A 6,244-nucleotide genomic window follows, 5' to 3' on the forward strand; every position below is an offset into this window, starting at 1 on the left:
TCAGCCAACCCCCAGCCCTTTTATTTTAAACAAACAAGAAAATATTGCATTTATTGGGGGTGTGGGTGTGTACATGTTACAGACAACTACATGGAGTCTGTTCTCTTCCTCCATCATGTAGTCCAGGCTATTGAACTCAAGTGATCTATCTGGTTTGGCCACAAGTGCCTTTACTTGCTGAGCGGTCTCACCGGCCCAGTTTTGTTTTTTGTTGTGTGTGTCTGTGTGTGTGTGTGTGTGTGTGTGTGTGTGTGTGTGTGTGTGCGTGTGGTGTGCACACATGCACATGAGAGTCAGGATCTTAGCTCAGGTTGGCTTAGAACTCTCTATGTGGCTAAGCGGGGCTGGCCTTGAATTCCAGATCTTTCCAAGAGCTGGGATTGCAGGCAGGCATTCAAAGAATTCTGCATTTTCAGGCTTCGCATTTTGGTCGGTGATTCACTCCGAGTCATTTTTATACATGATGTGGAGTAAAGTCGAGGCTGCTTCTGAGAGCCATTGTCTAGTTACGGGGGTGGGAAGATTTTCCCCACAATTTGTCGGAGAAGGCACGGATCGCGGGGTTCCGGGTGGCGGATCTCGGTGTCCTCGTGCTCTGCGAGGGCAGGCGGGTGGGTGACGAAGTCTCGGGTGGAGGTGCGGCCGGGCGTTGCGGGTGATCATGAAGATCTGTCCTGGGCTTGCGCAAAGCGCAGATTAGGAAAGCGTTGAGGAGAGCCGCGGAGCAGCTTGCCCTGGAGCCCGGCGCCGGACCGGGAATGCAGCCGGCGCGGGTCGCCACGAAGCGCAAGGCGCGGGGCCAGGCAGACAGAGCTCCGGCAGGTTGCTGCGGCCTTCTTCGCACCCTGCAGCTGGAGCTGGGCTCCCTGGGTCCGCAGGGCCTCCGCAGCTTCTCAGGGGACAGCGGTGGGGAAGGAAGCCGGGAACTCCCCGGAGCACGGAGTTGCAATGGCTGTACCCTGAGAAAAAGCAGGCAACGAAGAGTAAGAGTTCATCCCAGCTCTTCTGTCCATCCATTGACCAGGTCCACAAGCGAGACCCCTTCGAAGCTGATTCCAACCACCCAGAGCCGGTAGGGATGCCCAGGAAGCTTTCCCTAACATGCTTAGCTCTGTTAAGGATCAAATATTTTCTGCTGCAGCTCAGGAGTGAGTTCTCGCTTTCACAGGACTTAGGTTTGACTGAAGGTGGGAACCTTTGCTGAGGACACCGTGTGTGTGTGTGTGTGTGTGTGTGTGTGTGTGTGTGTGTGTGTGTGTTGGTGTCCAGACATCATTGGATTTATTCTCATGGAGACTCCAGTAGAGCTGGATGTTCATGTCCTGCCTTGATATAGAAACTGGGGCTCAGAGAGGCTGAGTAACTTACTCATGATTGCACAGCTAGTAAATGTCAGAGCCAGGATGTGACTCCAGGGCTGGTAAGCAATCACTAATCCTGTTGTCATACTATGTGCAAAGGACTCTTTTGCAAGCTATGGGGAAAAGCAGAGGGTAATGGGCCCCCGTGTCTAACACAGGCCTGAATAATGATGGTGGAGTAGAGAGAACTGTGAACATGAGGTCATGAGAATGGACCCTTGGGACTTCAGGGGGGCCTGAGTGGCATTTGTGAGATTGAAGGGCAAAGGCCTGGACCCTGCAGATAGCTGGACTGGAGAAGTGGATCCAGCAGGGTGGGATCAATAACAACAGGAAACCCAATGATAACTGTACCCAGCCCAGACACACTTCAAAAACATTAACCTTGGGGGGCTGGAGGGATGGCTCAGTGGTTAAGAACACTTGCTGTTCTTCCAGAGGAGGACCTAGGTTTGATTCCCAGCACCCACATGTCAGCTCACAACCATCTGTAACTCCAGTTCTAGTGAATCTGGAACCCTCTTCTGGCCTCTGTGGATTTTGCATGGCACAGGTACACATACATACATGCAGGCAAAACATACACATAACATAAAAATAACAGATAAAATATAAAAATTAACCTTGGGCTGGGTGTGGTGGCATACACCTTTAATCCTAGCACTTGGGAGGCAGAGGCAGGCAGATCTCTGTGAGATCAAGGTCAGCTTGATCTACATAGTGAGTTCTAGAACAGCTGGGGTTACAGGGAGATCCTGTCCCAAAATACCAACCAACCAACCAACAAACAACAACAACCTCCCCAAACCAAAAAAAAACAATAAAAAATCCACATTTACCCATTTAATCCATCCTATACCCTCAGGCAGTAGATACTGTTATTATTGTTAATTTATTGAGGTTCAGAAACAGAGGCCCAGAGCCATAAGCTAGTAAACTATGGAGCCAGGAGTATACCCAAGCTTTCAAGGGGAGCATGGAGTCAGACCAAAATGTTATAGTTTCCTGGGCAGCCTAGTGGAGGGTAGACTGAAAAGGTAGGTGGGATCTGGCTGAGAGTCAGTGCATGCCAGGCAGAGGGCTTGCCTATGTCCGGTGGCCTCTCTAAGCTCTGGGAGTTTTATGGATAAGCAAGGGAGGTCATCAGCCCTGTGTTGTTTGGCCGGTGATTCTGGAGGGTGGGGAGGAAGAGATGCAGAAGAGGTGGGAGTGTCCTTGGGAGATGGGATTGGAGGTCCCTGTCTGTCCCCAGGGAAGAGCTGATGCTGGGACTGACTCAGGCAGAGAAGACTCCCACAGCACAGGCTCCACCCTTGAATGCAGCAGGTGCTCAGTGAGCTGTGACCTGTGAGACTGCCTTGGTGTGTGATGACCCTTGCAAATGGTAGGAGCTCCTATTTCTGAGACCCTTGTGGGCTGGGCTGACTGAAGACAGCTCAGGGTCAAGGAAGGGCTGTGCCCTGTCAGGAACTGGCTTGGCTAGAAGGAAGTGGCCATTCACCAAGTCTGTGTGGAGGAAGAGAAGAGTCGTTAGAGGGATGGGCATGAGCAAGGGCCTTCACTGGGGTTTCCCTGTGTGTGTTAGTCACTCTTTGCATTGCTGGGACAAAATAGCTGATATTTAAGCAAGTCAAGGTGGGAAAGATTTATTTTGGCTCATAACTTCAGAGTTTTCATTCCATAGTTCTTAGCCCACTTGGGACTGTGGCAGGGCAAAACTTCATAGTGGTGAGAGCTTCTGGCAGAGGCTGTTCATCTCATGGATGACAGTAAGGAGAGAGAGAGAGAGAGAGAGAGAGAGAGAGAGAGAGAGAGAGAACACAGGCATAACCTACAAAAGCATGAGTTCTTTAGCTAGGCCCCCACCCACCTCCTAAAATAGCGCCACTAGTTGGGGACCAAGTGCTCAACCCATGAGCCTGTGGGGCTGGAACCGTAAGCCCAACAAGCTCTTCTTTCTATAAGTTGCCTTGCTCATAGTGTTTCAGCACATCAACAGAAAAGTAACTAATATAGTATCACTTCCATAACCTACAAAAGCATGAGTTCTTTAGCTAGGCCCCCACCCACCTCCTAAAATAGCGCCACTAGTTGGGGACCAAGTGCTCAACCCATGAGCCTGTGGGGCTGGAACCGTAAGCCCAACAAGCTCTTCTTTCTATAAGTTGCCTTGCTCATAGTGTTTCAGCACATCAACAGAAAAGTAACTAATATAGTATCACTTCTCAGCACTTGACAGAAGCAGGGAGATCAAGAGTTCAAGGTCATCTTCCACTACATTGTGAGTTCAAGGCTCTGATACATCCTTTGTCAGTTTGAGGCCAGCCAGTGCTACAAACAGCAGCAGCAAGAGCAAAATGGTGAAGATTTGCAAATAGAATAAAAAAAAAGCTGTCTCAGTTTTGGCAAATATGTTAGTTATATTTTGGTTGCTGTGATAAACACTGTGACCAAAGGTAATTACAGAAGAGTTTCTTTGGGCTTGTAGGGTTAAGAGTCCATCATGATGGGAATGGTGGGGTGGGAGGATGGAGGGGAGGCTTGGCAGCAGGTGGCTGGAACTGGAAGCTGAGAGCTCATAGCTTCAACCACAAACGTGAAGCAGCAGAAAGCAGAGAGTGAATCAGAAGTGAGAGGAGGCTACAACCCTCAGAGCCTGCCCCTAGTGACATACTTCCTCTAGCAAGGCCACACCTCCTAAACTTCTGCATCACCAGATGGGTACAAAGTGTTCAAGTATTTGAGCCTATGGAGGACGTTTCTCATGCAAACCAGCATAGCAAGTAACAGGACCAACAATCCACTGGTGGTAGTAAGTAAAATAATGAATTGTAGCACTTTAGCAACAGAAAAAGCTGAAGCATTCACCAACTGGAAAAGAAATACATTTTTATTAGTTCATACAATGAAAAATTACATAGCGGAGAAGATAAATTTATTAAATTAAATAAATGGGTTTATTATTACTTTGTGTGTGTGTACATGATACGCATACGTGAGCATGGATGTGCACGTACCACTGTGAGCATGTGGAGTTTGGAGGACAACTTTTGGGAGTTGGTTCTCTCCTTTCACTATGGGTTCACAGCGATCACACTCAGGTTGTTAGGTTTGTATGGCAAGTGCCTTTACCCACTGAGCCATCTCTCCTGTCCCAGTACATATTTAAATTAGAAGATTATTACCAAAATATTCAAAGCATGATTTTTTTTTTTTCCTTCAAGGGGTCAAGTTTGGACTTTACAGACTTGCTGGCCTCACCACCCTGGGATGCTGCTCCCTGACCCCACTGGCTCTCAGGGACGTCAAGCCAAATGAAAAAGTCTACACAGTGCTTTCTGGGTATTGTTCCAGTGCCCATATACAAATGGGGCTTGGTCCCCTGGGGAACAGCTGGCTCCTGTGGGAGTGTCTGCCTTGCCAACAGGTGCCCAGTCTTCTGCTTAGCCCCCTGAGGACAGCAGGCTCACTCCCTTTTCTACAGGAGAGGTGACTAGAAGAGGACATTACACCCGGGGTCGAGCAAGCAAAATGCTCCAGGTCACACCAAAGAATGCTGTCTCCTTTCTAGAACTGGAGGGCCCTGTGCCAGGCTTGGGATGTGTCTGTGGTAAGGCCTCTGTCCCTGACTTCCGGGTCCCTCAGTGTGCCCACAGTTGCAGTCTCCTCTTGCATTATTCTCCACCAAGTTCACTGCCCCTCCCTTTGGGATGACTAGTCCCCATTGCCTTATACAACAGAGGCGCGGCCATTTAACTTGCTCTGAACAACGAGATGCTGAGGAGAATGAATGGGTGTTACTGGGAGGGAGTCTTAAATCCATCATCTTATTTAATAGTTCTTTCCACTTTGCCTCCCAATAGTCAGCAGTGCCTCAAGAAACAGGCTACATTCTCCAACTGAGTCCCAGAGTGAAGACAAAACTGAGCAGAGAAGCAGTCAGCTTGTGATGGACATCTAGGATGAATGAGAAGTATGCCCAATAAACTCTTCCTTCTATAAGTTGCCTTGGTCATGGTGTTTTATCACAGTGACAGAAAAGTAGCTAGCATAAGCCCTTGTGCTTTTTTCTCATCCTACTTTTCATAAAGTACTAGACAGTGATACAGTTAGGATCGCTGCTCATTACTGAGCATTTGTTACATGCCAGGCTAAAGTGGGGGATTACCACACTTCATTTTCTCAACAGCCCTGCAAGTGCATAAGTCTTAAGCACAGAGCTTGGTTAATTTTTTACCTATGTGTGCAGCCATGTAGCCCCTGTTTAAGGTGTGGGACATTTCTCCCAGGCTTCCTCTTTTCCAGTCCTAGTTATTACCATCTTCTATCCCAGGGTAATCACCCTTCTGACTGCGAACACAAAGATGAGCCTTCTCACTTTAAAATGAATAAACAGAACTGGGGGATGGCTCAGTTGGTAAAACGCTTGCTGTGTAAGCGTGAGGACCCAAGCCTGGATCTCCAGAACCCTTGCAAAAAGCTGAGTGACCGATTGCATCTGTAATCTCAGCTCTAGGGAGACAGGGATGCTGGTTTAGCTGGAGAGCTCCAGGTTTAGTCAGAGACCCTTCCTCAAAAGATAAGGTGGAGAATTCATCAAGGAAGACAGCAGGTGCTGGCTGCCTCTAGCCTCCATATGTGCATCCATACACATGCATGCACACCAACACATATGTGTACACACATGAACATGTACACCTACGTACACATACAGATTAAATAAAATGAATAAATATAGCTGGATGTGGTAATGTAGGGCCTTCACCTGAGCTGTGGGGAAACTGAGTTTGGAAGATTGGTACAAGTTCAAGACAGACCAGCCTGATCTATGTAAGGAGTTCCATGATAGCCATGAGGACATAGGAAGACCCTTCTCATATATA

General features: G+C 48.3%; 1 long non-coding RNA gene across 2 annotated transcripts; it reads left to right on the plus strand.

Annotated features, from left to right (window-relative positions):
* The first annotated feature begins 483 nt into the window (after positions 1–483).
* Positions 484–5,363, plus strand: LOC103743914. 2 transcript variants are annotated; one of them, XR_003851468.1, is made up of 5 exons: positions 484–611; positions 1,025–1,072; positions 4,586–4,703; positions 4,846–4,971; positions 5,225–5,363. It is a non-coding gene; the product is annotated as an uncharacterized LOC103743914 (long non-coding RNA). The 2 variants fall into 2 exon arrangements; XR_607683.3 differs by lacking the exon at positions 484–611 and having other exon boundaries at positions 618–1,072.
* Positions 5,364–6,244: the final 881 nt, after the last annotated feature.

Source organism: Nannospalax galili, unplaced genomic scaffold (assembly GCF_000622305.1).
Source record: "Nannospalax galili isolate Female #2095 unplaced genomic scaffold, S.galili_v1.0 scaffold380, whole genome shotgun sequence".
Lineage (NCBI taxonomy): Eukaryota > Metazoa > Chordata > Mammalia > Rodentia > Spalacidae > Nannospalax > Nannospalax galili.